The sequence below is a fragment of the Cuculus canorus genome, chromosome 1 (genome assembly GCF_017976375.1).
Source record: "Cuculus canorus isolate bCucCan1 chromosome 1, bCucCan1.pri, whole genome shotgun sequence".
Lineage (NCBI taxonomy): Eukaryota > Metazoa > Chordata > Aves > Cuculiformes > Cuculidae > Cuculus > Cuculus canorus.
Window position 1 is genome coordinate 94,097,300 of NC_071401.1, and position 20,694 is coordinate 94,117,993.

A 20,694-nucleotide genomic window follows, 5' to 3' on the forward strand; every position below is an offset into this window, starting at 1 on the left:
CTCCAGGGATGGGGCAGCCACAACTTCACTGGGCAACCCATGCCAGTGCCTCACCACCCTCTTGGTGAAGAAAGCCTTTATGAATAGTCCCTCTCCAGCTTTTTTGTAGGCCCCTGGAGAGGGACTTCAGTACGTTTTGCCTGCTGGTGTCAATCACGTTCTTCCTTCCAGATGGGACCCAAACTCCCCAGCTGCATCCCCAGAGCTCTGCACCTTGTTAGGGCATCAGGCAGGAGGTTTCTGTTCATTCATTAAGAAGCAACTCAAAATAGAAATAAATACTGAGTCTTGCGCAGTAAGTAGGGCTCTTTAAAATCACATTTATTTAGTTTTCCCTCATTTAGCTTTCACAGTACTTTATGAACAAAGAATCAGGATCAAAAGCAATTATTTGACTTTCTATGCCTCTGTTTTAGTTCCACATTACACTTGCAGCTTGCACGTCAAGTTAGATGTTAAAATTAAGATCAGTTGGTAAAGGTCTTGACTTAATCAATATGGGGCAGAGAAACTAATGCTGCATGCTCATAGACAGGGTCACTTGTCTGAAAAGAAAGTAGCTTGCCTTAGCTTTTTACATCACCTCTACCTTGGGGGGTGCTGCTAAGTGTTTCTGCAGAGCAGCCTGCAGCCACAGCTGTGATACTGTGGAGCAGGTCTGTAATGTTTTGAAAGTGGCCTTTAATGTTTCAACTCCCAGCAAGCCAGCCTTGTGTTTTCTGGTGCTGACATGTGGCTTCCAGACCTTAAAATCTAATGCACATTATGAAAATGCATGAGTGTTGAATTTAAACCATATTTTAATAATTTGGCCACCTGTACAATATCCTAATAATCTTAAAATAGAGAACTTGAGATCCTCTGTAAAATTATTCATAGCAGATGTTGAAACTTTGGTGTATTCTACACGTTTACACGATGGGGATAGATATTAAACATTACCTTTACAAAAATAACCCAAAACATATTTATTTGGAAGAATTAGATTGGTTGATACCAGGAAGTGGATGCAGGAATCTCTGTCTGTTGTTGTTCATTTTAAAGGTGTGCTCAAAATGAGATGAAAAGAAAGTTTCAGTCATTAAGTGTAGTTGGATGAAATTGTTGGAGTGTTAAAGATAAAAAGTCTTTTTTATATATATTTTATTTCAGCAAATTTCTCAGCTGTTATTTTTCTAGCCCAGCTTTCTTTTTTTATTAGTTTTTTTTTTAGTACACGTCAGCTCTCTAACCTTAAAGACATAATTATGGGGCACTAAATCCTAAGTGTCAAACCCATTCTCTGATGATTGAAAAATTACTCTTTGGTCAGAACTTGAAGGCAGAAAAGAAAAAAATTGCTGGCAAGAGACAAATGTTACAATCTGATGTGAGTGGGTAACAAGTCTCTTTAATAGCAAAGTGAAGTGCAGCTTTTAAAGAGAAAGACTGCTGACAAGCAAACGCATATATAGAGTCTCGGTTAGTGTAGCTAGCTCTAAGTGTACAAACTCCTAATTGGCTTCAGGAACTTCTAAAATCTGAGTACGTTTTGCGTTGTTTTTATTTGCCTCCTGAGGCTTTGAGTTTACATTATGACTTTTTCCTTTCCTTTCTTTCTTTGCCAGAACTTTAACTTTCATCACAAAGTCACATATTTCCAGGAGCTGGGACTTTCAGAAATTAGTAAGTATGTCTAACCCAGTAATAAAGGGGTGGCAAGTCTCTGCCCACTCCCTCAACTACTGCCTCTTTCTCTGTAGAAAAGACCGCCTCCGGCTTCTTCATTTTGGAATAGGAATCACTTTATACACTTGCCCCTCTTTTCCACTTTCCCTTCTCCAGTTGTCTCTCTTGTATACTTCCCAGCCTGCCCACTCTTTGCTGGCATCCTCTCCTCCCATCCTTGCATTTTGGACTTTTTCTAGCCTCAAGTGTAGGGGCAAGCTCTAGACTATGTTGTTTTGTGGGAAAACTCCCAACCTTTCCCCTGGTGCTGCTGAGTTTACTTGTGCTGACAGCAACGGCAGTGAGGGCAAATAGTGGAAAGAAAAAGTTGGTGGAAGGCTGGTAAATGCAAAGATTAAATGCCAGATTGTCAGCAACTGGTAGGGCAGACCCGGGGCTGATGCTGCAGGCTTTTTCTAAGCGTCTGATCTTTCTTTCCTTCACCATCTGCCACCAGCTGCTGCGAGGTGGGGCGCTTACTTGAACCTCGCTTTTACCAGCTTCAGCTCCTTTGATCTTCCCAATGATGAAGAGTCAGAGGAGCAAGTGATGGTCACCACCTCTGAGGTGGGAGCTGAGAAGTGCCATCCCTGCCCTATTACAGCCCGTTACTACTGTTTCCCACAATAGGAAAAGACAGTACAGTCACAGAAATGATGTTGTGACTGTCAGCATGAGATCCAACAGGGTTAGAAAAAAGAGTTAGACTTTACAGAGACACCATTTGTTGTAACAGCTTCAGTTTTGCATGTATTTGTATTAAGACAATTTGGCCATAACCAAGAGCAGAGAGTGCACAGGTCTGCCTGGGTTGTCTCACCTGCATTCAACCTCAAGGAAATAGTCCAGCCGGAATGAAAAAGCAGGGGCTCAATCTTGGGACAGTTGATGTGTTCTGCTGAAAGAGCAGAATGGAATGCACTAGAAGCTGTTGCCTAATTATGGCTAGGAGTTTTGCTACATTTTCTGAGTTCACAATGAAAATAAGAGCATCAGTCAGTGAACTGTGCTTACTGGTGTATTTAGGGGTTGCCATTAAAAATCTGTCTTAGGCAGTGGAAAGTGTGAGTGCCACTGCTGCTGGAGCGCATGAAGACAGGTTTGGTTGGCTTTCCCTGCAGCAAAAGTAGTGCCAACCTGGACCTTTCTATTTCTGGAAGAAAACGTATCATGGATGTTACACAGGCAAAAAAAAAAAAAATATTTGCAGCTGGAGACAGGGATAGGGCAAGCTTTTCCTCTTTTATCATAAATCAGTGTAAAATTTTTTCATGATCAGAATAAAAAGGCATCATGCTATAGCTTTGTGATGGATGAAGTGGTGATGAAATATGTCATGGCCTCTGCTTTATCCTGAAATAAGCTAAAGCTCATCCCAAAAGCTTTTCTTCTCTTTTTTCCAAATTATGGTGAATGTAAGCATATTGTGTATATATGGGCTTACATAATTGCTTACAGATTTTGACAGGTGAATGTTAATTTACAATTGCTAAGATTGTATTGAGAAGCCTTTGGACACTTATAGCTTTTGATCTTTTTCATGAGATAAGTGTTATTTTTATTTTGAAGGCAAGTTTATTTAAACAAGTAGATCATCACAAGGAGTGACCAAGATCTCTGTTTTCATTTCTTAGCTATATACAGTTTAGCATTAAAGATGCCTGATAGGACTTGATAAATGAGAGCTGTAAGAGCAACTGATGAACTTCAAGTCATTAGTGTGCATAACCCTCCCCCAACCCTTCCAGTTAGTGCCAGCAAATCAACCTGAACAGCAACTATAAAGAAAAAAAAAGCAAAGCTGTGGATGGGCTCTTTGTCAGGGAGTGCAGTGATAGGACAAGGTGTAATGACTTTAAGCTGAAAGAGGGTAGATTTAGATTAGCTATTAGGAAGAATTTTTTTTTTTCTTGTGGGGGTGGTGATGCACTGGAACAGGTTGCCCAGAGAAATCATGGATGCCCCATCCCTGGAGGTGCTCGAAGTCAGGTTGGATGAGGCTTTGAGCAACCTGATCCAGTGGGAGGTGTCCCTGCCCATGGCAAGGGGGTTGGAACTGGATGATCTTTAAGGTCCCTTCCAACCCAAACCATTCTATGATTCCATGAAATGGGACACAGACAGGGCCATTTAAAACGAAAGGACAAAAAAGGGAATCTGGGTGATTTAAGCATCAATTCCTGTCCTGACCGGGAACTGCCTGGCTTCTGCCTGTTTCAGTCAGGATTCAGGAGTTACTCCATCTCTAGTGGGTGTGTGGCATGTTCAGGTTTCTCTGGACACCTCTCTTATTCCCTCTACCTTTGATACTTCTCAACCATTTTGGATTTGGCACTCATGCTCAAACTCTTTGAGCAGGGCATGCACAGGCACCTCTGTGCAGATAATTGTGAACCCAGGAGGTCAGGGCTCAAAGTTCACCAAGAGTACACATGCTCGTTAGGATGGTGTTGTCAGGAACTTTGCATTTCAAATATGACCAGCCCTAAGGTATTAGTGGTAGGAAGAGTAGGAGCATGCAGGTGTCTTCCTACAAAGGTCTTCCAGAATGAGTGAACAGGGTGTTTGGGGCTAGTCAAAGCTGTAATGAAATATATTCACATTTTCCCCAAGTTGTTTTTTCTTAGAGTCAGCATAAATGCCATTGATTTTGCTGGGCTTTGGACCAGTCTTCCTTGTGCATAAATCATGTATTAATTTAATAAACACAAAATCACTGCTTTGGTCTTAATATTACTGAAGACATGATCTGAATATGTAGCAGTGCACAGAACTGGTTAAAGAGTTCCTGAACTGTCACCTGTAAAAAGGAAAGCTATAAATCTTGAAGAGACAATGTGGAAAAGCTAATGCCTTTTCCACGGACAAAGGTTTTTTTAAAAATCTGTTCCCTATAGCTTTAAAATCATAAAATTAAGAAATGAAAAATTGTTTGGTAGCTCTTGAGATGGGAAAACAGTGGATCTTACTCTAAAAAGACCGTGGTAGCATAACTTATTTATAATCCTGTGCTTTAGCTCTCTGGATGCTGCTTTTGCACAAAATACTTCTGTCCTGGAAACATTTCAGCCACTAATTAGCAGTACAAAGTGTGGCCTTGGTGACTGTCAGGTTGCTGGATGGCCTGTGCTTTGGTGTGTTCAATTATTTCCTCCTCTTTTCCCCTCAAGAGTTGAAATGGTTTGGATATTTCTTCTTTCCCCTTCACTGACTGAAGCAAAATAACCTTGAAAAAATGACTGTTTTGAGTCTATGAAAACACAAACAAATGCTGTTTCGTCCACTAAATGACAAGGAAAAAAGGGTTTTTAAGTTTTTTTTAATTGACTGTCATGGTTTAGCGCTGACCCTGCCCAATCTGGCAGCTAAAATGTGAGCAGTTGTGGTCCAGCTTTCCTTTCCCACCCCCAGGAAAAGGGAAATGAGAGGAGAAAGACTTGTGGATTAGAAACTAAAACTGAAACAGCTTTAATGAAATAATAATAGTAATAATGAAGGAAATACTATTAATAAAAATATAAATACATACAGATATATGAAATTGCACTCCCTCACCCCTTCATGACTACATAAGCATAGATGCTGCAGAGCCAGAGCAGAAAAAGGGTTTGGGGCTAGGAGGGAGATGAACTCCAGACTAGATTCAGGAGCACACAGTTCTGAGATCGGGGCAAGAAGACGGATGAGATGCAGTCAGCAGGTGCTACTCTTTTTCACCCCTTTGACTGATGGTATTCCATCAGCTCATGGATGGTCTTGGTTACTATAAGTACAAGCATTGGCCTTTCTGGATACTACTGCCCTATGTTACTATTTCTAGAGAGAAACACGATCTGAAAAACATGCAGTTAACTTTCAGAAAATGAAGTTACTCAGATGAAGCTTAGCTCAATGTTAGAAAACTGATTCTACTTTAGCTCAAACTGGAACATTGACTGAAAAGTTTCCCCGTCCCTGGAGGTGTCCCCATCCCTGAAGGTGTTCAAGGACAGGTTGGATGAGGCTTTGAGCAACCTGACCTGATGTCCTTGCCCATGGCAGGACAGTTGGAACTGGACAATCTTTAAGGTCCCTTCAGACCCAAACCATTCTATGATTCTATTGTTTTGAGATTCATTATTAATTTTCAGTGTCTTTTTAAATTTCTTTTTTAACTCCAGTCAAATTTGATCTTGTTTTAAAGAAAGAAAAAACCGAAAGGCATGAAAGCAGTCCAGGTTGAAACATCTGAAATGTGGGAATGAGAGGGTTAATTTCTCCTTGTTCTTTGGGCAACATCATGAACAAATGCCTCCTAAATTCAGGGAATCCTTTTGATTTCATCCTTGTATTATCTCATAGAATCATAGAATGATTTGGGTTGGAAGGGGTCTTAAAGCTCTTGTAGTTCCAGCTGCCCTGCCATGGGAAGGAACATTTCCCACCAGACCAGGCTGCCCAAGGTCCCATCCAACCTGGCCTTGAACACCTCCAGGGATGGGACAGCCACAGCTTCTCTGGGCAACCTGTGCCAGTGCCTCACCACCCTCATTGTGAAGGATTTCTTCCTAATGTCTAGTGTAAATCTTCCATCTTCCAAGTTAAGCCGTTCCCCACCATCCTATCACTCCATATCCTTGTAAACAGTCCCTCTCCAGCTTTCCTGCAGCCTCTTCAGGTACTGGAAGGTCTCTATAAGACCTCCCTGGAGCCTTCTCTTCTCCAGGCTGAACAAGCCCAACTCTCTCAGCCTGTCCTTGTACGGGAGGTGCTCCAGCCCTCGGATCATCTTCACAGCCCTCCTCTGGATCCGTTCCAACAATTCTATACCCTTTTTCTGTTGGGAATTCCAGAACTGGACGCAGGACTCCAGCTACTTCCAAAGATGCCCTCCCCCACCAACCCCCGACCAGTGTGAAGCGCCGTGGGGACAGGGCGCTGGGGGGCGCTGTGTCCCAGGGCCTGGGGTGCGCTCGGCTCGGGGGGATGCTCTCGGATCTGGGAGGAGAGGCTCTTGACTCTAGGGGCATACTCTCGGCTCTGGAGGGATGCGCTTGGTTCTGAGAGGATGCGCTCGCATCTGGGGGGATGCGCTAGGATCTGGGGGAAGATGGCCTTGACTCTAAGGGAACGCGCTCGGCTCTTGGGGGGGATGCGCTCTGTTCTGGAGGGGATTCTCACGGCTCGGGGGGGATGCGCTCAGCCGCGGTCCTGCTCTCCTACAGCACGGCGGGAGGTGGCGGCGAGGCTCCGCTTGCAGCGGCTGAGCTGCGAAGCTCGACAGTGCATTCCCCAAAATGTAAACATTTGCACTTTCGGCTGGTTTCTTTAGCAAGGTTAACGCCGTTTAGGATTTTTTTTTTCTCTCTTTTTCAAGGTTTTAGGGGCCCTTGATTTTGCAGGACCCACCGCTGAACCAGGAGAGCTCGGCAAACATGTGTCCAGCACCTTGCCACCTTTCCAAGTTCATCTCGTCTTTGCATTTTCCCTTTCCAGGTCCTACAGCTGGAAGAGGGGAGATTTAGATTAGATATTAAGAAGAAAGGTATTAGATATTAGGAAGACATTAGATATTTGGAAGAATATTTTTACTGTGAGGGTGGTGAGGCACTGGCACAGGTTGCCCAGGGAAGCTGTGGCTGCCCCATCCCTGGAGGTGTTCAAGGCCAGGTTGGATGGGGCCTTGGGCAGCCTGGTCCCGTGGGAGGTGTCCCTGCCCATGGCAGGGGGTTGGGACTGGATGGGCTTTAAGGTCCCTTCCAACCCAAACCATTCTATGTTTCTGTGATTCTACAGCAGTTTATCTAAAGCCTGCAAGTATGTTAGCTATTTATCAGCACCATCCATCAGCAATTTGCTGTTGTGATTGGCACTGATTTTACAGCGCTTTGCTTTTTCTGTTGCCATGATAACTTATATTGTGCCATGTTTTTAGATCCTGGCCGATTTCTCCATATGGTTTCCATATGGGAACATGCTGCTCTCGTTAGCCACCTTCGAAGTGGCCCGTCAGCCAGGTCCCCACTCAGAAACAAATAAATTGTCTAGTGTCTACTGTATTTCCTTTCAGGCTGCACTCCCCACTTTAAACTTGGCAGCATTTCAGAACAATCAAAATCCAATCAGTGGCCGTGCTAACTCCATATGTTTTATTTCCAGACTGCACGAGGCGGAGGAAGATGAAACTATTTTCGGCATGTAGCAATGCTTAAGGTGACATGCCACAGATTGCACTGCACGTTTTCCGCTGACTGTTACCCAAAGCTCCATTCACTGAAGAAAGGCGCTCGGGTTTCGTGCAGAAAGCTGTGGCTGGCCAAGTCCTCCAGATCAAATTAGTTTTCCTGGAAAGTGGAGCACCTCTAATAGAGAGTGAAATGAATGTAAACTACAATTGGTTTGATGTGTTGGAAATATGCTGGAGTCCTCTGGGGCTGAGTCTTACAACATAAGCAAACTTGACAGGTTACCTTTTTTAAATGGTGTTTTAAACAGGGCGATTACCCCTGTCAGAGGTCTGTTGGCATGTTCTGTTGCGCTGTGTGATGGAGTCCATCGGTCAGTCTCCTTCTGCCTCTAAAAACGGTTCAGCCTGTGTCTGGATGTAAAATAGCATGTTGGGAGGAATGTATGTGCACAGGCAACAGTAGTTGCCTGGCATCCCTCCAGGATCGGGCTTGTCTCTAGGAGTTTCAGCTGTGTCTGTTTGTTTTGCCCTGATGTGTACTGAAATAGTTGGCAAGTGATGACTGCACTGCCTGACCTATGTTGGCAGGATTGCCAGCGTTTGCGGCACCTCACCTGCCCGTGCTTTGTGGAGGTAGGAGCTGGATGTCGGGGTCAGGTTAGTGCCTGCAGTCTTGCAGCACTTCACATCAGAGGTGGGTTTGGTCCTATATGAGGCACCAGATGCAGGACCAGGCAGAGGGGAGGGATGCAGAGCTGAGGGAGGATCTTGCTCAAAAGTAGGCAGAGGTACAGGGAGGTGTTTGGACTTGTCCTTGTATCTCTGGAGCACAGACAGCATTAACCAGCTCTCAGAACAAATTGTTTGTGCTCAGAGAAGCACTCATGTTGTGGTGTGTAGGGACAGAAAGTCAAGTAAACATGAGGAGAAGACTCTCCTTGCACATAGGAAAACTAGTCCTGATCCCAGTGGGGTCACAGTTCTTTCTTAGGATCATGCAAAGAGGAGAGCGAGAGGGTATGTTTGGGTTGGTAGCAACTCAAGCACAGGTTTTCCCTGGAACAGCCATATAAGTAAAGAGTTGCAGACTGATTTAATGGAGGCTGAAAAGCAGAAGTGGCCTCATCTCCCTGCCTGTGGTCTGTTGTGTTGCTCCCTTTTTCCTCTGGCTGAGAGTATTGCAAGTCTGGCGTAGCACAAGCACAGCCCTCCATTTTGAGATTTTTCCTGAAAGAGATTTTTCCCATTCTGCAAGCGTACAACACAGTGGGGAGATCTCACTGCCAAAGTGCAGGAAGCACCAGCAGAGCTGTTGAATGTTAATCCAATATTTAATGTTCAGTGGGTTGCCAGTAGTTATAAAACTGTTCATATGGTTTGATGGCTGTGTACAGCTTTCCGTGGTTACTTTACATCTGGCTTCAAGAGTGGTGGATTTGAGAATAGCAATAGTATGTCTGTTAGGAAACACCGTGAGGCCTTAGGAAAGGCAATAAACCAAGATCTGTCATTGTTGGGGAGCTGGCTTGAAGGATGCTTTGAAAAAGTACTCTGCATGACCTTTGAATGCAAAAAAAAGTCAAACTCCCAGGCATTAAAGTAATGCCACATGTCAGGAAAACCTGACACATATGGAAAGCCTAGAAGGTGATAGCCAGCATGAGGTAAATGTGCAGATCAATGCTAATTAAATGAGTAGTAATGTTTGAGTGAAAATAGCTGTTGAACCATTCAGCTGTGTTGTTTGATGATGCAAAATATCGTCGAGTGTCAGGGAAGCAACACACAAGCAAAACTCCCAGACCCTGCTCCTCTTCTCCAGATGCTCTAGAGGGAAAACACAGTGCTGTGCATGCAGCTGTCCTGCGGGGAGAGGGGAGACCGATGCAGGGGTGAGAGGTGTAAGTGATGCCTCTACAGTGCTCCTGGAGGACATGTGCTTGGTGGGTGCCAGGGACTGCACTGGTGGAGAGTGCGGCTCTGTTGATTCCTGAGTGTGTTAACAACTGAAAAACACTTTGGTCAAGTCAATGACAAGGGACAGTAATGGAGAACTGGTAGAAAGCGCTCGAGCAAATAATTTGAGTATGCGCAGACTGGTAATGTTTTGGCTTCAAATAAGAAAACCATAAAGGCTTTGGGGCCACAAAGTGCACAAGACTAGTGCCTACACCTCCTTTTTCTAATTCATATTTTTTCCTTTGGAAGCACAAAGATGCTTCCTAAGGCATACATCACACAGACAATTTTTACTGGGTAAACATTTAACTTTTAAGTGTGAACATTTATGTGACAGCTGAGGGGGTGCCAGCTTTGCACTCTCCAGAAAGGAGAGAAGTCGTGTGGCTTTAGGGACACATGAACACCAGTGGCACATGTTTGTCAGCAGCAGTATCCAGTTCTACAAGAACTCAGAAATAAAACAGAGGGTTGGTTTGGTTTTTTTTTTTTCAGTTCATAAATCTGCTTTTTCTCATTTTGTTACTCAGACTTGTTCACCTCTTGGGCTCAATAAGCCTCTTCAAGCTTTTTTTCCCTGCATCTTTTGAGTCTTTCCAATCTTATCTAAATCCCGACCCATGTCCTCTCTTTGTGAAGCATTTTCTCTTCCTTCCTCATTACTGCTGTTATTTGTTTTTCACAACTGCCTTGCAAGCTGTTCCTTCCTTCCTTCCCTCCAGTTTTCTTGGTTTATTTGCACATCCCAGCTTGTTTTTGTTTCTGACAGGAAAAAAAGCGGAGCCTTATGTGAAGTACTATACAAAATAAAAGGTATGGTTTCCATCATTGTTTTCCTTTACAGTAGTTAGCTGCTTTATCAGGTGCTTAAATTAACTCTCTGAGTCATCCAGTTGGTGTGCTCAGGCTTCACTCGTTTCCTGGAGCAGCGTTAGCGGTTGTACCTGCCCCAAGGGCTGGTGCTTGGGACATGTCCTCTCTTCTTTTTCTCGCTTTCCTCGGTAGGTTCTTTGCTTTTTTGGCCTATAGAAGATGGCTGTTTCAACAGGAGCAGATAGGAACACGTCATAAGTATTAATTTTTTAATTTGCATTTAAATTTAATGAATTTTTAAAATTTGAATCTGGCCAGGTTTAGAGGATTGTGTCTTTCCCTCCCTGCCATCCCCAAACCACTGAACGCAGAAAGAACAGGATTAATCTAATCCGATCCAACAATCTAGTCCCCTCATTTTTTAAACCTAATGAAAAAAACAGATATAAACCATTTTAAATTCTAAGATTAATTAATTATATTTTTCTTATTTGTTGTTAATTCAGTTATAAAGCATTAAGCTGAGTTATAAAGCCTGAAGGTGAACCTAGAAATCAAACAGTGGATATTGAGATGATTTTTATAGCTGCGTGTATTCCCTCCGAGAAAACCATGAAATTAAAGTTTTGGGCTTTTATTATCGTATTTTCCCTAGTGAGATGTGTGTTTGCTGCCTGCCCAAGGAGATTTAAATAGACAGACTGAAAGAAACACAGAGTAAGTCCCTCAACACTTCTGTATTGGGAGAAGCTGCCCGGGATATCTCTTGGCCCAAAGTATGTTGAATATGAGAAAAGGGCAGGAATCACTAAGAAGCATGAGGGCAGTGTTGCCACATCATTTGAGTTTATTTTAAGTGCTCTAGTATTTGCTGCTTTACTTTAAACCCTACTTCTCTCTAAGTGGTGATATTTAATGCATTGGAGGCCCACATTGGGGAAACTGCCCTGCTAAGTAAAGCCCCGGCATCTGGTCCCTGCTTCCCTGCTCTAAGTTCAGCTTTGGGTACCTGCTGAGACATTTTCTGTGTGAAGCGAAATCGTGGTTTACGACGCCCTTCCAGGAGTCAAAGTTTTTATTTCTGGCAGCATTTGAAAATGGAGTCATGTTTTGGTTTCGTCTATGGAACAGAACGATGTTTGTACCAACAATCTTATTCACATTTGATTTTTGGTTTTACAGATTATGCTTTTGAGCAGCACAGCTGTTAGCATAAGTGCACTATTTCCATTTCTACCAAAAATAAATTTGATAAGTTCCTGCATAAAATACATTTAAAATGAAGGAAAAAAAAAAAAAACCAACACAAAACCCAAAGAGAAAGAAATAGGACCTACTTCATTCATATACTTTTGCCAGAGGTATCACCTGGGGAAAAAAATAACCTGCTGCTCAGTGACAGCATTTTAACTCACGCTAAAAAGAATGTATGGATTAAAAAAGCTGGCCTCCCGCCTGTCCGCAAACATATATCTAAGCACACTTGTGCATGCCTATTATGATAAGGTATAGTAGGCTGATGTATAGAATTATTTTCTTATTTTTCACTTGCTCGTATGAATTTTACAATGACTCACATCCCAGAGAAATAGAAAGCTGATATTTTAAATTACTGTTGCTATATTCCTGCTCAAATTCTCTTGAGTAGTGATGAAATTGTTAGAACTTTGTATTTGACTGAATGATCTAGGGTTGAGCACCCGAGGTCACATGGACTCTAGCTATGTTTTCCTTCTGCAAATGAGTCTGTGATATATTTGATATTTAATCCTAATATTGCACAAGTTTAGACGCAGAGAAAAATACACTTGCAAATGGGATAACAGTAGAACCTGGGAAATGCTTACAGCCTATTTAGTGCCTCCAAGTGTGTAAGATGCACGCTAATTAGAAATAGAAAACTAACAAGCCACTATTCTTGGAGCCCAGCCCTGTGACAGGATGCGTCTTGGTGCTTGAGGATGTAACTGCTGCCCTCACACCACACAGGCAAACCAGTCCTGCACCTGGTGAGCAAATTTTGTGGTTAGCACGAAGAATGAACTCTGAGTTGAAGTGGCAAAAGGTAATTTTCAGTACCAGCTTTTTCCCCTGCAGGTGCTGTCCTCCTGGGTTTGGTGGGGGTGTTGGCACCTCTAGAGGTTTCCTGAGTTCAGGACTCCTGGTTGTTGCTTTTCCAAGTGTGGTGAGAACTTTGGAGTGACTAGCCTGGCAGCCCAGGAGTTTTTAGCAGAGACCACTGGAGGCTGTGGCAGCATGTCGCAGTCTGGGGAATTAGGAAATTATATGCAGGATATATATAGAGAGACTAGAAGTCTATTAAAATGGCAGGGTGCAGACAGCGCGGAGGAGAGAGATGGAGAGCCAGCCATAGCAGTTGGGTTTTCTGGCCAGGACATTTAAAACTGGAAGAAGGTCTAATGGGAAGGGCAGGATCAGCAGCTGAGCTTCAACCTTTGTTGACCGAGCACTTGTACTGTATGTACTGCCTTTCCCTACAGAACTTCAGACAAGATGATTTATCTTAACTTCTACCCTGATTGTGTCCCTCTGTTTCTAAGAGCACATTCTTCATGTGAACCCCACGATTCTTTGCTCCCCTAGGGTCCCTCCATCTCCCCTGGCTGCTATTTGGTATAAGCACAGTCCAAATACTTTGCTAAGCTGGGACCTTGCCATGATGGAGACGAAGGGTGCCTCCACAGAGCTGAAGGAGCAACTCTTGCAAGAAAGAGTCTGGTCTGAGGCGTGACAGGTGGTACTCTGCATTTCTGCAGCCCTTCCTTATCCTGCACAGTGGAGTAAAGCACAAGTTGTGGGTCTCCTTCCTGTGAGGGCTCAGTCAACAGCGAACAATGGAAGCATGAACAAGGGCGAGGGAAGGAAAATGACTCTGAGGTTGTCTGTCCTTGAATATAAGGATGTAGCAGTTGCACTACTGTTAGTGAACCCGTACTGTAAGAAACGGAGGAGTCAGTTGCACAATTGTTGAATTGTTCCTTCTATTATAACATTTGCAAGTGAGTGAAAAGTTTTGGAAAACCAAGGAGGGCTCACTCTTGTCTTTTGAGCATCTGCAAAAACTTTTAAAGGGAATTGGCACCCCTGGGAGAAGGTAAACCTGATCCTAGAAGTGTACTAATGGTAATTCCTTAGTGGAAGCTTTTGAAGGGGATCCTTAAGAACACAAACTGTTTTCAGAAACCAGGAGAAAGGTGGCTGTGGATGCTTCAGCAGACATGATGTGTTTGGTAGCCTTACCTGACGGAGAAGAAGAGCTGAACTCAATTGCAGGGGCTCAGTGTTCAGCACCTTCCTTGTCCTTGTCTTTGTGAGACAAGGACAGGAGAAATCATAAGGAGAAAACAGTTCCAAACTTATTTTTTAAAATTTCTGTTTTGTTTTTAGTTGTGTTTCTGTGGCTTCTGGTCACAGCACTTCCTCACAAAAGCTGAAATAACGTGTGAGCCAGAGCTGCTTTAATAGAAGTGCTGTTAAGGATTTTTTTTTTTTTTTCCTCCTGAAGGTTTTTCAGCTTTTAGGACAGAAGTACAACCAGCACCAAGGGATCCTAGTAGACTCATATCACACCAAATATTGGTATGTACTGTCTCCCATGTGGCCATTTATGCCACTGCCAAGTAAGCAACACTCTGGTCATCCTTGGTGCCACCAAAATCAAGCTGGGGATGACTAGTGACTTTCCCAAGCTCCCACAGGGCTGTGGTAGGGTGGACACTGGGAGCAGTTGAGTGTCCATGGGGCGCCAAAGCAGGTGGCCCAGAGGCTGGTGGGTGCAGCTCTGGTGAGCAGTAGAGTCGGCTGCCTCCAGTGGTGTGCAGTTGGGCTTGCTGGGGAGGCTGCCAGTGGTGTGCTGGTGCTCGCCACTTGTAGTTGACCGGCCCCTGGGGAGCTACGGATAATTTTAAGAAGTAACTTGTGAAAAGTGACTAAGAAAAGGAAGCTCTTTGAATGAATGAATGAACAAGTGAACAAATAAATGAGTGAATGAAAGAAGAGTATGTGAGGGGCTGTAGCCACCAGGGTCTGTGCTTGATCTCTGAAAATTGATCTAGTCCATGCTGCCTGGACTGAATACTTTAGCAGCAACCTAGTGGAAAGCTATGGCCTAACTATCTCAGAAATACTGTCCCTGAAGTTTCTGGCAGTCAGAAAGACTTGCTAAGGAATTGCGTGGGCTTTTGTAGTCCACACCAATGTGGTTTAGAGAGAAGAGGGCAGAGCCAAGAGGACGCACACAGCAGAAGGACGCTTTTGTCCCCACAGCTTTGTGAGCAGCTTTGAGGATGCTGCCAGGACGATGGGTAGGCATCCAAGCAGGGGTGTGGACTCCCAGCCCCAGAAAAGTTTATGCCCTCCATTCTCACCCCAGAAAGGTGGAAGCCAGCAGTGCAAGCATAAACTTGCACCTCTTTCACCTTTTTAGGATGGAGAGATGCCTGGCTGTGGGAATGAGGTGGCTCTGGGGGCGACAGGGTGTGTGGTCCTCCCTGCCCTCCTCTTGGTGTCACTCCTGATCAGCTTTTCCATCATCCTCTTCACTGGTGTGCTGTGTCATTCCCAACCCTTACAGCTGTCATTTTTGCCTTATTTTAATCAGCCCTGCTGCTAAGATGGGGGGATGGAGGTTCTTACTCCATCTCATCTCCAGACCCTTGGCTCCCTTGCAAGCTGCTAGGGACTTAGAGCCTCTCTGATGGTTTTACTTCACTTTTGTGTGTGCCCTGTTTGGTTTTAGCTACGTTGGGCCCATGTGTAAACTGGGGTGGAGATACTTCTTATTTTAGTGCTGTAAATTTGCCTTTCTGTATAGAGAGAAGAAAAACAGCAGACCCCTTTAAAACAATGCAACTTTTTAGCATCTGCGTTAACTCTTACACCACCAGAATTTGTATTGCGACTCTAGGAGTAAATACAGTGACAGAGGACAGGTGTAGCATGAAGCATGTATGTTCGACACAGCAGGTAGTAAGGCTTAGCTGTATAGTGCTCAATGTATTGTTTGGGTGGCTTTCAACATCCTAATCAAACCCCCAAATCAGTGTAGGTTCTCTCTTTGCTGCATTGAGAAGAAGCCTGTGAAAAAAAACACAAACCACTTGGTGTTTACCATCCTGTACAGCTGCGGCACACGACCTGCGGGTCAGAGACACTGCCTCATGGTACAGGGATCAGTGACAGTAGATCTGCCAGAGACATGGTGAGTGATGGCTCCGAAGGGAAAGCAATCTGGCTGCCAGTAGGGTTGGCTAGCAGGGCCATGGCTCTGCCAGCCCACGGCAGCCAAGGACAACCACCCTGGAGCCAAGTCTTTCAGGATGGCACAGGAAGATGGGGGTGGGCGAGAGCTCTACCTTGCAGTTGCAGAGGATAGTGCAGATAGTGCAGGAAGCCCTGGAACAGGAGGAAGACGAGATGTGCTTTGCAGTGAGCTGTGGGCTGATGCCATGCAGCCGGACAGGGGAAAACAGGGAAGGAGGTGTGAGGAGCCTTGCAGCTGGGAGGGTTTGCAATTGCTGCTGCATGGTGCTTTGGGGTTTAGCCCCAGCTCGAGGACTGTGCATGGTTTTTTGCTGCCTCGGTGTTCCCTGTGAACATGGTGGGACTGGTCATATGGACAACTAGTCATCTACGATCAGCAGTTTCTGTGCTTTTGGGTACTTTCCTTTGAAATGGACGACATGTCCAAAAGGCTTCTTTGATCAGAAGAAATTCAGAAACAGAAACTGTGATGGGAAACTGAAAGAAGAGACCAGGAGCATTATAAAGTTGTTTCATGAATGTGAAGCATTAGCTATAAAATCACTGAGGCTGTAGGATGATTTTTAATTGCACGGAATCACCATCCCAGAATTCAGTATCTGCTTTTGACAGAAAAGGAGCTTTTTATTTTTAACAGATAGATCTTGTCACTCAAGGATTTCAAGGGCCTTATGCTGGACCCGGGTGAGGGACTTAGCTATTTCTTTTCATAATTGCCACTCTTCTCAGTTATGTTTTCATTTATTGAGTATTGTTAAAACTCTGAAACTTATTCTCAATTCTTCTAAGGCTTGACCTTATCTTATGCTTCTGCATAAGAAGCAGCATAAAATTATTCCCAGTTCTGTCAAAATCGGGATCTAAAGGGGACACCATGTCTATGTGACACGAACAAGGTTGTGCCCCCAACCCTCCTTCCTTTTAATCATTAATGGATTACTTTTTTCAGAGTTAGGAGACTCAATATTTGGATATAGGATGAGGGAACAAAAGTCTCCATGAATGCATAACTGTTCATGGAGAGAAAATAATGTGCAGTAAACTGAATATCTGTCACATAAGCAATCTGTATTTAGAGAGTTACATAAAAAATTAAGTTTCCATAGCGAAAAGTGAGAACACCCACCAGTGTTGGGCAGTTGGGAACAACTGGTTTATATGCAAGCTAGAAGGAGGAGAAACATAAAGAATACGCTTCAGCTTTCCTAACCGTTGTTTTACTTGGACCACAAGGAACACTAAATCTTGCTGAGAAAACTTGAGAAACTTTTTTTGACATGCTCAGGAATTCAGATCCACGTTTTTCATTGTCACTGTCTGGGTGCACATATTTACTTGTAGGGCACTTTTATACAGTGTGATGGAGACATTAAGCTCGAGCCTGGTCTAGTATTCTGAAAATAACTCACCATTTGGGAGAAGAATAAAGGGTGTTAATCTTAGCTCCTTGGCTGAAATTCCTAGTAAAGTTTTTACTTCTCCATTCCCAAGAATAGGCACAGTGTTCCTCAAGAAATAATTCATATTCAGAGTGTTACACTGTATATAAAATTTCAGTGTACCAGTGCACAACTAATCCTTAGAAGGAAAAGTTGCCCTCAAAAATTTAGCCAGCTCTGCAATACTTGATGTATATGGACTTAAATGATAGGCAAAATGTTGAAAGAATTAAGTTAAATGTCTTTCAGGGGGGAAAAAAACATTGGGAAAACTCTTGGGCAAATCTTTTACAGATGGTAGACAGCTTAATTGCTGCGGTAAACTTGTCTGATATTTCTGGAAAAATTTGGGTGCTACAGTAATTCATAGAACCCAACAGACCCAGGTTTAAATAGCTTGAAACACAGACATGCACGTCTCCATCTTAGCTGGGTTGCTGAAGTTTCACCTGTGGCTTTGGGGGTGAGTTTTTTTCCATTTACTCCTTTTAACCAATTTAAAAGTTGCACATGTACTCTTTGGATAGGAAAGCAACAGAGGCCTTACACAAATTGAATGAGGTTACAGTATTCCTCTCTACCAAATGTCTTCCTGGAAAGTTTTATGCTGTACACAGCTGCACAAACTTTAGGAAAAAACATGGGTTTTTTTTTGCATGGAACTTTGTGCAGGACATAACACTAACTGGAGAAGCGCAGCCTCTGGCTCTTGGGGCAAATGTAAGGGCTCAGGTGTGATTTATTCCATGCTCACCAGCCCACTGACTGGATTGGCATCCAGTGCTGGCGTGTAACACAGCTGCTTCTCCTGCGTCTCACTGAATGGCTCCTTCTGCAGTTCGCAAGCACACGTCACTTGCCCTTTTTTTCATCGATTATTACTGCATGTCTAAACTGCAGTGCCTGTGTTGAGCTAAATTCTAATATTTTGCATATTTGCCAGTGAACAGGTACAAAGAGAGAGACCCAGATCAGCGTGATATTCTCTCCTCTACATCTGCTTTCCCTATCAGCAGGCTACAGGTAGAAGATAAACTCTTATCTTCTTCTGCAAAATCAGTCCATGCTTCCCTTTCTTGAGAAGCTATTTATTCTAGTGCTTCCTTTTTATTTACACAAATAGCAAGATTTCATGTCATTCTCATAATCTGACTTCAGAATTATTATTCAATTATATGTCTCTTTCTTATTTAAAGCCTACCATTATCTTGCATGCAAGTTGTCTGGTGATTTTTCTGTACCTCTTTTTTATCTTCTTTTTCCTCTTTCAGCTTCTTACTAGTGAAATCCTGTGCTCTCCGTGGGTCTAGGCTCACTGTATGGCCTGTGACTGAGTTGCTTCCCACGCTCCCTACTGTACACATGCAGAAGGGAGTGTAAGCGTGTCCTGTGCCGGCTGCTGACCTCCCCATGTGTGACTTCTCTGCTGACCTAGCACTTTGAGGGGCTGTCCTGGGCACTACTGATTACTTGCTGGTGTGATAGGACTGGGGCTTGCATGGACCTTCTGAGGCCAGTGGTGCTTGTGGCATCCATTGCTCATTGTGTAGCTGAAAATTTCATCCATTCTTGTTTTTTTTTTCTTCTCCATTTGGTTTGCCATATCCTGTCTGTGTCTTGGCAACTTACTTTAATAAGCTTTCCCCTACAGAGAAGGTATTTGTCATAATAACAAGCAGCAGAGAACGATTCCTGGGTCTCTCAGAGAATACAGAGAATACAGCCATTAAGAAAGCTCATCTGCCAGTGGGTGTCATGTTGGGATGCTCTGTGGTGTAGTGCTTCACATTACAAGTGCTGTAATTCAGTGTGTGATATCTAATAGTAGACTTGTTTTACACAGAATCATTTACACACATTATCTTTTGCATTTACTGGAAACTTCCCAAATGAATCAAGTTACCGGTGTCCAATTGTTTGCAGGTTTAGCAGTAAAGGAGTCTGTCTGTGTTCTGGTTTTATATATTTTCTGATGCTTTCTGGAGAACACCATTAACTGGGCTGTCTTAATTGTTGCTCTTTTCTTCTATCTCTAAAGAAAAAAAGTATCTTACTTTTTAAATTCTCTCCAACACGTGGTGCTTTTAAAAGCTGATAAAGTGCTTAGTAAGCTGTTCCTTTACAGGTAAGTCTTAGTATGGCCTCTCCCACTGCACATTTTTCTCCTTTAAGAATGGTCTTCCAGGGAATGAGCAGTCCCCCAAAGGATAATATGATTTCAAGACAAAAATAAACTTGGCAGGGAAATGGGCACAGGATTACAGAGCAGTGTCATTCCTCTAAGTATTTTAAAAAAAATAATCCTTGAATATTTCATTATCTGCCTATGAAGACTGTCTAAGGGATGGCACTTTCGAGGTTTTCCTCTGCAAGGTGAGCGGTGACTAGCTCTGCTTGTTTGCAGCTGAAGGCCTCTGTGGGCCATTGAACCATGGGAGTTTTCAGCATCCAGGGAAAGCGCTGCATCCCAGTGAGGGGGGATTGATGCTGGGGCACCTCAGGAAAGGGTCTGTGCTACTTTGTGACTTCCTTAATCAGGCTTTCCAGGACCTCCAAGGGGTGTGGGAAGGGCAAAGAGGCTGGACAGGCCAGGTGGAGTCACTGGGGAGGAGACCTGGATGGTGGACAGACATCAGCAGAGACCACCAGAGATGTGCTGGGTGAAACTTGTTATCTTGGGTGCAAGGCAGTGGAAAATCCCACCATAATGTGGGTTGAAGAGCTTTGGGGAGGGATAAAGGCTGTCCTCAGGAAACCTATTCTGGGGATATGTGCTGTGGGATGGGGAAACGTCAGTATGAGCATAATTTCTGGAGGAGTGGGTCACCTTCCCCACCTGCTTCACAGAAGCCCCATGTGGATCGCATTGCATGTGCAACTAAACTGCCAGACAGAGGCAAGCTGGGGAGTTGGGTCCCCCAGCACTGGCACCAGGGAGGGGCTCTTCCCCACTGGGTTTGACAATTGCCCTGGGGAAACCATTCCAAGGTGCTACTGCTGCAGTTGTGGTGCAGCCTGAGCTCTGCTGACATACACTCTTTAAAGCAAAGCAAACAAACAAACAAAATGGAAGAATTAAAAAAAGAAGGTTCAGGACAGGTGCTTGCTGCCTGGTTGGACTGGGAGCAGAACATCAGATGTTTTTTCTGTCTCTCCTCTCTTCTTTTCACCTCCCTCCGCACACATATTCTGCTACCAAAACCACAGGTCTGGGCTTCCCTGTAGCATGCTGCAGGTTTTGCTTTCCCTGCAAAGCGCGACATGGTGCACCTGGAGAAGGCAGAATTTGGCAGGTTCAATGCAGTGCACAGGATTTGGGAGCAAAGA